We start from the raw sequence: 7,707 nt of genomic DNA, 5'->3' as shown, positions 1-7,707 counted from the left end.
AAGATGGGAAGAAGTTAAAACTATAAAGAGATGGGAAAGGACATTCAAAGTGGAAGGTGCAGCATGAGGAAATAGCACCTTTTCTCCCTTTATGCATATAGGGATATCCATTACTTACCCAGTCTTTACCATCTCCAGATACTGCGCTAATGGCACATATAATGTCCATCTAATTCTTGTAACAAGTTGTGCAAGATTAAGTAACTTGACTAAGTTCACATAGCTACCCTGATCTTCAAACACTGTGGTGATAGCTCTTTCTATTTTTGCCACTTTTTCATTTTCTTGGTCCTCTTTCTCACATATATTTATCAAGTGCTATTATATTCCAACACTTTCTAGATCCTAAGGATAAAAGCATGAATTACATTAGTGCTTTCCTTAGGAGTCTCCAGTCCTATGAGAAGAACTTCAAACAAACATTGATTGGCACAGAGTAATACTCACCAGCTCCAAATTGTTACCCCCTGCTCCTCATCCCCAATATGGTCCTTTGTTATTTTTCTTTGTTAATGGCACCACCATCTACTGAGTTGCCCAAGCCTGAAGCCTGGGTGTTATTGACAACTTTCTTTTCCTCATTCTCAAATATCAAATCAATCAGTGAATCCTATTAATTTTCCTCCTAATTTCTATCTAAAATATTTATACTTATTTCTATATCCAATAACACTACTCAAATCCATTCCACTCATATTTCTTTCCTAGATTACACCTGTCACTACTTAATTTACCTTAATAACTCCAGTTTCACCTCCATCCTCTATTTTCTACAGAGTGGCATTTTTAAAAATTCAAATTAGAATATGTCGCTCCAAGGCGGAGCCAACATGGAGTTATAGACAGAAGCACCACACTGTCCCTCCACAGTAAAGACCTGAAAAACTAAGTAAAACAGAGACAAATGTCAATCCTAAGTGTCATATGAAGAGATAAAGAACTCAGCTAAGCGCAGGATGGAATAAGAAACTGACAGAGAACACAAAGTGAGGAGAGATATGGAGTGGAAGTCCCCTATCAGCTAACTTGGCTGAGATTCACCATCTTGGACTCCTTAGCCACTGAGATCAGAGGACAAGGAGTACAGGAAGGCAGCTTCACAGAACTCCCAGCAGGAGACAGAGCACCCAGTAACCAGTGATACACACTTTCCCACCCCTCACCCTTCTCCCCCCTGCTCAGCCTCCACAGCTTCCCAGTGGGCCACGGTCACTCAACTGGGGAGGCTTCGGCTCCATGCTGCCTGGATTCGCCCTACCGTGCTCCACCTGGCTGGCTTCTTCAGTGCCATTTTTTTTCATGCTGTTGTTGCTGTATTTGGCTTCTTTAGCTTTCCCCTCTCTCTCACCTTTTTCCCTTCCTTTCTCTTGAACACCTGGCTTCCACTTCTTCTTGACAGGCTGTGAAGTGCCACTTGGCTGGAGACCCACTTCCCGTCTTTGCTGCCATGCCAGTGGTATCCCTGGGGGCATTTTTTCTCTTTCTTTTTCCCTTTTTGTTTTTCTTCATCTCTCAATTTCTTGTCTCTCTCTACTTTCCTTCCTTATACTTCTCCTGAACACCTGGAGCTGTGTGCCATCTCTGCTCCTTCTTGACAGGCTGTGCAGCATGCTCTGCTGGGGATGTGATTCTGATGGGCTCCCTTGAGCATTTTCCTTTTCTTTCTTCTTGGTTTCTTGTCTCTCTCTACCTCCCTTCCTTTCCTTCTGCCCAACCACTTGGCATCTTTTTTTTTTTCTCAATTTCTTGTCTCTCTCTACATTCCTTCCACTCCTTTCTCCCAACCACATAGCCACGTGTGCCTTTCTCTCTCCTTTTTTAAAAAATCTAGTTTCTTATCTCTTTCTCGCTTCCTTCCTTTCCTTTCTCCAGCCCATCTAGCTGCGTGTGCAGTACCTGCCCCTTCTTGATGGACTATGCCTCACCACCTGGCTAGAAAGCCACTGGCACAAGGCTTCCTCGGGTCTGCTCCAGTCCAACATTAGGCTTCTAAGCACTTTTTTTTTTGCTCCTGTTTCTCCTCGTTTTCTTCTTTCCCACACCAACTTAGCTCCACACATCACAACCTCCCCTCTCCCTCCTGCCTATCTGCACCATGTGCTGAACACCCCACCCCTGAACAGCACAGGCACTGTCTACAGGAACCAGCCCTGGACGGACCCCCAGGCTCACCCTGTCAGCTCCAGTATGTGGCACAAACAATCCATCCCAGCCCCTCCCCTTCCAGTGGACCTGCCTTGCTGCACTGTAGCTGAGTGACTGACCCTGCCCATTGGACAAGGTGGTGAGAAGTATTGTGTCAACAGATGAGCAAACAACAAAGAACCTCCAACCTGCCTGCTCAGACGTAATCACATAAAACAAAAGAGCAAGATGAAACAAAAAAATCTATAATCAATAAATGAGGAAAATAACTACAGAAAGTCTGAAGACAGCAGACAATATCAAGACATATAAAAAAACAGGACTGGATGGTTCCAGTAGGCATCCAAAATAAGACACCAGATGACCTTCCAGTAGAAGCAAAGACACTGGAACTACCTGACAGAGAATTCAAATTTTCAATATTCAGAGCTATCCAAGAGTTGAAGGAAAAAGCAGACAAAGGTAAGGAAAAAATAGACAAAATCATGGAAAAGACAGCCCAAATCATGGAAAAAACAGACAAAACAATGGAAGAATTCAGGAAAATAATACAGGAAAAAATGTCAAAATAAATTCACAACTTAAATTCATACAAAAACAGAAATTAGAAGTCCAAAAGATAAACACCAAGATTTCAGAATGGACAGTGTCTTAAGAGGTCTGAGGAGCAGATTTGAAACAATGGAAGAACGGATCAGCGAGATTTAAGACAAATACATGGATACCACTTTGAGGAAAATTCAGGGAAAAGAAAGAAGAAAAATGAAGAAACCCTGAGAATTATGTGGGATACAATCAAAAGCAAAAATCTGTGGGTCATCGGAGTTCAGAACAGGGGGAGAAAACAGAAAACACAGAGAGGATCATTGAAGAATTGCTGACAGAAAACTTCCCAATATCATGAAAGATGAAAAGCTGACCATCCAAGAAGCTCAATGAACTCCATATAAGATAGACCCCAAAAGAAAATCACCAAGGCATATCATAATCACGCTAGCTAAAACCAAAGACAAGCAAAGAATTCTGACAGCAGCTCGAGAAAAATAAAAAGTCTCATACAGAGGAGAAACAATAAGACTGAGCTCGAATTATCTGGCAGAAACTATTCAGGCAAGAAGGCAATGGGATGACACACATAAAACTTTTAAAGAAAAAAATTGCCAACCACAGATAATATATCCTGCAAAACCCTCACTCAAATATGATGGCAAAATTAGGATATCTCCATATAAACAGAAATTAAGGGAATATGTGAAAAACTCACAATAATTTTAAAAGGGAGTTCTTCAGTTTGAGAACAAACAACATCAGACAACAGCCTGAATCTAAGATGCAAGACTGCATCAGCCAGACACCAACCTTGGTAGTGAACGCTCAAGGATTGATCAAAACTAAAAGATTTACAACAGGGAACCAGAGAGGTTAATCTGTAAATGACAACAACGTCAGAGCAATAAAAAAGAGAATAAATGGTATAGGTATAGAACTTTCAAAAGGAGAGGAAGGCAAGGCAAAACTGAGTAACAAAAGACTGGTTAAAACTTAGGAAGACAGGGCAAATTGCAAGGTAAGTATGAAGAAAGCTAACAAACCTACTCATCAAAATAAAGAAGAAAAACATAAAGTCTCAGTAAACACAAAACCTACAAAAATAAAAGAAATGGAAAAAAATCTACCAACAAAAGGAATTCAGTACAGGAGAGTAAGAGGAACAAAGAAAACATCAACACCACGAAAAAAAGAACTACAAAATGACAGCAGTAAATTCACATCTGTCAATAATTACACTGAATGTAAATGGCCTAAATGCACCTATAAAGAGACAGAGGGATAGAATGGATTAAAAAAACAGGATCTATCAATATGCTGTCTGCAAGAGACAAACCTTAGAAACAAAACATGTATTTATTAAAAGTCAAAGAATGGAAAAAAATATATCAAGCAAACAGCTACCAAAAAAGAGCAGGAGTAGCAAGACTAATCTCAGATAAAACAGACTTTAAAACAAAATCCACCATAAAAGAAAAAGAAGGGCATTATATAATGATTAAAGGGATGATGATCCATCATGAAGACATAAATATAATAAATATCTACACACTCAATGACAGAGCTCCAAAATACATAAAGCACACTCTAACAGAACTGAAAAGAGAAATTGAAAGTTCCACAATAATAGTTGGAGATTTCAACATCCCACTCTCTGTAAAGGACAGAATATCTAGAAACAAACTCAACAAAGATAACAGAAGATCTAAAGGCCACAATCAGCCAACTTGACCTCATAGACATATATAGAACATTCCACCAAACAGCTGCAAAGTACACATTCTTTTCCAACGCACATGGAACGTTCTCCAGAATAGAACACATCATAGGCCACACAGCAGACTTCAACAAAATCCAAAACATTCAGATAATACAAACTATCTTCTCTGATCACAACACCATCAAAGTAGAAATTAACAACAGGAAGAACAAGGAAAAAAATCAGTTACATGGAAACTGAATAACACCCTGCTTAAAAACCACTGGGTAATAGAAGAAATCAAAGATGGAATAAAAAAATTCCTAGAATCAAACGAGAATGAAAACACATCATACCAAAACCTTAAGGACACAGCAAAGGCAGGGCTCAGAGGTCAATTTATAGCAATAGATGCACATATTAAAAACAAACAAAAACAAAGAGGACTTCTGGGCAACATGGCGCTATAGTCAGAAGCACCACTCCATCCCTCCACGGCAAAGATCTGAAAAACTAAGTCAAACAGAGTCACACGTCAATCCTGAAACCTTAAGCATCAAATGAAGAGATAAAGAACTCAGCCAAGTACCGAATGGAATAAGAAACTGACTGAGAACAGAGAGTGAAGAGAGATACATCCAGAGGTCCCCTATCAGCTAACGCAGCATGGATCCACACTCTTGGACTCCTATCGGAGATCAGCTAATGGGGGTATGAGAAAGCAGCTTCACGGAACTTCCAGCAGCAGACAGAACAACCACTAACAAGCAATATATGCTTTCTCACCCCCCACCCTTCTTCACCCCTACTCAGCCTCCTCTGCTTCCCGCAGCCACAGTCTCTTAGCCAGGAAGCACCAGTTTCACCCTGGTGTTCCTTGGATTCCACCCCGCCCCCACCCCCCGCACTGGCCCCCTGAGTGTCATTTTTTGGCTGCTGGTGTTGCTTTTTTCCACTTCTTTAGATTTCTTCCTTACATCTCACCACCTCCCCATCCTTTCTCTCAAATACCTGGCTCCATGTGCCATCTTTACTCCTTCTTGAAAAGCTGTGAAACACTGCTCAACTGTGAAACTGCCTCCTGGCCCATGCCGCCACCCGGGTGGGACCCTCAGGGCTTTTTGTTTGTTTGCTCTGATTTGTTCTGCTTTGATTTGTTTGTTTGTTTTCTTTTTCTTTTCTTGGCTTGGAAGCCCATTCTAGCCGGGCAGTACTGCGCAGCTTGGAAGCTACTCCCTTACTCTGTGCAGACTCACAGGGACATTACTGGGGTCACTTCTTTTTTCTTGTTTCTTTGTTGTTTTCTTCTCTCTCTTATTCTCTTTTTGTCTTTCTTCAATTTCAGTTTCTCGATTTACTCATTTTTTTATTTTACCCTTTTTCTTTTCTTTTATTTTTGTTTTTCCCCATTTATCAGTCTTTCATCTCTCCCCTCCAATATCAAGCTCCCTTAGGACTCTTTTTTGTTTGTGTGTATGTTTTTGGCTCCTGTTCCTCTTCTCCTCTCTCTCATCTTTCCCATACCCGTCTTAGCTCCACACATCACAATCTCCCCCCTCCTTCCTGCCTTCCTGCACTGTGCACTGAACATCACACTCCCAAGCAGCACAAGAATGGCCTACCGGAACCTCCCCTGCACTGATTCCCAGACTGTACTGTCAGCCCTAGTACTTGCCACAAACAACCCATCCCAGCAACTCCCCTTCAGCTGGATCTGCCCTGCTGTACCATACCTGAGTGAATGACCCTGCCCTTTGGAGAAGGAAGTGAAAAGTATCGTGTCCACAGATGAACAAACAACAAAGAACACACAGCCCGCCTGCTCAGACACAAGCAAATAAAACAAAAAAGCAGGATGAAACAAACAAATCTACAATCAATAAATGAGGAAAATAACTACTGAATGCCCCAAAGACAGCAGACAATATCAAAACATATACAAAAACAGGACAGGATGGTTCCAGTAAGTGTCCAAAATAAAACACCAGATGATTCCTGAGTAGAAGAAAAGGCACTAGAAGTAACTGATATGGAATTCAAATCTCTAATATTCAGAATTATCCAAGAGTTGAAGCAAAAAGCCAAAAAAAAAAATGGGGAAAAAATAGACAAATTAATGGAAAAGGCAGACAAATTCATGGAAAATACAGACAAAAAATGGAATAATTTAAGAAAATAATACAGGAACAAAACGCTAAAATAAATTCCCAACTAGAAATCATACAAAAACAACAATTAGAAATCCAAAAGGTAAACAACAAGATTTCAGAAATGGACAGTGTCATAGAAGGGCTGAGGAGCAGGTTTGAAACGATGGAAGATAGGATCAGTGAAATTGAAGACAAAAACGTGGATACAAATCTGTTTGAGGAAAACTTGAAAAAAGAACAAAGAAAAATGAAGAAACTCTGAGAATGATGTGGGATACAATCAAAGGCAAAAATCTGTGAGTGATCGGAGTTCCAGAACAGGAGGAGAAAACAGAAAACACAGAGTGGATCATTGAAGAATTGCTGACAGAAAACTTCCCCAGTATCATGAAAGATGAAAAGCTGACCATCCTAGAAGCTCAACGAACCCCATATAGGATAGACCCCAAAAGAAAATCACCAAGGCATATCATAATCACACTCACTAAAACCAAAGACAAAGAATTCTGAGAGCAGCTCAAGAAAAACAAAAAGTCACATGCAGAGGAGAAACAATAAGACTGAACTCGCGTTATCTGGCAGAAACTATGTAGGCAGGAAGGCAATGGGATGACATTTATAAAGCCTTGAAAGAAAAAAATTGCAAGCCAAGATTAATATATCCTGCAAAACTCTTGTTCAAATATGATGGTGAAATTAGGTCATTTCCAGATAAACACAAATTAAGGGACTATGTAAAAACAAAACCAAACTTACAAGAATTATTAAAGGGAGTCCTTTGATCTGAGAACAAACAATATCAGACCACAGGCTGAATATACGACACAGGATTGTACCAGCCAGCTACCAACCTAGGAAATGAATTGTTAAGGACTATGCAAAACCAAAAGAATTACAACAGAGAACCAGAGAGGTTAATCTGTAAATGACAACAGCATCAGAACAATAAAAGAAGGAATAAACAGTGTAAGGATAGAACCTTCTAATGGAGAGGAAGGCAAGGCAATACCAAGTAATAATAGACTGGTACAAACCTCTGAAGATAAGGGTAAATTTCAAGGAAACCACAAAAATGTTAGCAAATCTATTCATCAAAATAAAGAAGAAAAACATAAAGTCTCAGTAAAAACAAAACCTACAAAAACAAAAGAAATGAAAAAAAAA

This window comes from Trichechus manatus, unplaced genomic scaffold (genome assembly GCF_000243295.1).
Source record: "Trichechus manatus latirostris isolate Lorelei unplaced genomic scaffold, TriManLat1.0 scaffold00232, whole genome shotgun sequence".
NCBI classification, from domain to species: Eukaryota; Metazoa; Chordata; class Mammalia; order Sirenia; family Trichechidae; genus Trichechus; species Trichechus manatus.
Note: the sequence above shows the minus strand (reverse complement) of the source record.